General features: G+C 41.2%; 1 non-coding gene across 1 annotated transcript; it reads left to right on the top strand.

The window, feature by feature from the left end:
- The first annotated feature begins 2,179 nt into the window (after positions 1-2,179).
- On the top strand, positions 2,180-2,286 carry LOC141670113 (small nucleolar RNA R71). Its single transcript, XR_012554359.1, has one exon. It is a non-coding gene; the product is annotated as a small nucleolar RNA R71 (small nucleolar RNA).
- Positions 2,287-2,565: the final 279 nt, after the last annotated feature.

Below are 2,565 nucleotides of genomic sequence, written 5' to 3' on the forward strand. Positions count from 1 at the left end.
CACCATAAAGTGACATTTCCCCCAATTGAGAACCAAATTGGTCTCAACACACCTCTTGAGAACGTCACCTAAATTCTGAAAGCACTCATCAAATGAATCACCAAACACAGAGAAATCGTCCATGAACACCTTCACATTCTAATTAATTATATCAGAGAAGATAACCATCATGCATCTTTGAAATATGGCTGGTGCTCCACATAGTCCAAAAGAAACTCTCCGAAAGGCGAAAGTACCAAATAGACAAGTAAAAGTAGTCTACTCCTGATCTTCTGGAGCAATGCAGATTTGATTATAACCAGAATAACCATCCATAAGACAGTAGTACTCATGCCCAACCAATCTGTCAAGCATCTGATCGATAAATGGCAGAGGAAAGTGATCCTTTCTTATGGCCTTGTTCAACTTCCTATAATCCATACAAACTCTCCACCTCGTGACTGTTCGTGTGGGAATAAGCTCATTCTTCTCATTTGTAACGACTATGATACCTCCTTTCTTAGGCACACACTGAACTGGGCTCACCTATGAACTGTCAGAAATAGGATAGATGATCCCTGCATCCAGCCATTTAAGAATTTCCTTCTTCACAACCTCCTTCATGATCGGATTTAGCCGTCTCTGTTGCTCAACAATAGGCTTGTTTCCTTCCTCTAGCAGAATTTTATGCATGCAATACGAAGGGCTGATTCCCTTGATATCTGCTATAGTCCGACCAATTGCCGATTTGAATTCTCTAAAAATTCTCAAAAGCTTTTTCTCGTCGCTACCTGAAAGGTCAGATGCAATAATAATAGGAAAAGTAGATGCATCACCTAAAAATGCATACTTCAAATGTTCAGGTAAAGGCTTAAGCTCAAGAGTAGAAGCTTCCTCAATAGATGGCTTGAAGCGCTTAGGTTCTTTGTTCAACTCCTCCATTCCTAGAGATTCAAAAGGCATATCAATCTTCCTCTTCCACGGAGAAACATTCAGAAAATGCAACTGTTCATCCCCTTCATCATCTTCACTATCAGAATTCCCCAACAAGGCCTTCTCTAAGGCATCAGACCTTAACAATAGATCAAGTTCTGAAGTAACCATAGAATCACCCAACTCCACTTTTAAGCACTCCTCATTTTCCATAGGGAACTTCATGGAATTGAACACATTTAAAGTTACATCTTGATCCATCACTCGCATGGTGAGCTTACCCTTCTACACATCTATCAAGGTTCGGCCAGTAGCCAAGAAAGGTCTTCCCAAGATTATGGGAATCTTCTTATCCTCCTCGAAATCAAGAATTACAAAATCAGCAGGGAAGATGAGTTTATCCACCTTGACCAAGACATCATCCACAATACCTCGTTGATATGTAATAGAACGATCGACCAACTACAAAGTCATATAAGTAAGCTTTGGATCAGGCAAGTTCAACTTCTTGAAGATTGACAAAGGCATCAGATTGATGCTAGATCCCAAGTCACATAGACACTTGTCAAATGACATCTTTCTAATGGTGCATGGAATAGTGAAGCTTCCAGGATCTTTAAGCTTCAGAGGCAACTTCTGTTGCAGTACAACACTACATTCCTCCGGAGGCAACTCCTCCAATTCAGATTTTTCATTAGCTTGCGGTAGCTGCTGAAGTTGAAGTTGTTGCCTAGGGGCATATTGTGATTGCTGAAATCCAGGAGGGTTATACTGCTTTGCTGTGTATAAATAATAAGATTGTTGCACCGCATTCTGATTGTTACTCCAGCTGAAGTTAGGATGATTACGGTTATTTGGATGATAAGTGGCTGGAGCTTGTTGCTGTGATCTCTGAAAGTTGCTCACAAATTGAGCTGATTCGCTAGAAATAGCACACTTCTCTATTTCATGCGCTCCTGCACAAAGCTCACAAATACTAGAGATTTGATTAACTCCATAATTCGCCAAAGAGTCCACTTTCATCGTCAATGCTTTAAGTTGGGCAGCTATAGCAGTTGTTGCATCCAACTCTAGAATTCCTACTACCTTGCCCTGATTTAGCCTCTGAGAAGGATTCTAGTATTCATTAGTAACCATCAGTTCGATCAATTCATAAGCTTCATTATAGCTTTTAGCGCACAGGGCTCCACCAGATGCTGCATCGAGCATAGGTCTAGACTGAGCACCCAAACCATTATAGAAATAGTTTATAATCATCCAATCAAGCATGTCATGGTGTGGGCACTTCCTTAGCATCTCCTTATATTGATCCCAAGCCTCACACAGAGATTCCCCAGTTTGCTGAGCAAACTGAGTAAGAGCATTCCTGATTACAGCAGTCTTCGCCATCAGAAAGAATTTCGTGAGAAACTTTTGAGCAAGATCCTCCCATGTTATGATAGACCCTTGTGGTAGAGAATGTAACCAGCACTTTGCTTTATCCCTCAGAGAGAATGGGAAGAGTCTCAGCTTGATAGCATCTTCAGTCACCCCATTGAACTTGAAAGTGTCGCAGATCTCGATGAAATCCCTGATGTGCATGTTGGGGTCTTCTGTAGGAGAACCCCCAAACTGAACTGAGTTCTGTATCATCTGAATCGTGCTTGATTTGAT

This window comes from Apium graveolens, chromosome 6, assembly GCF_009905375.1.
Source record: "Apium graveolens cultivar Ventura chromosome 6, ASM990537v1, whole genome shotgun sequence".
Lineage (NCBI taxonomy): Eukaryota > Viridiplantae > Streptophyta > Magnoliopsida > Apiales > Apiaceae > Apium > Apium graveolens.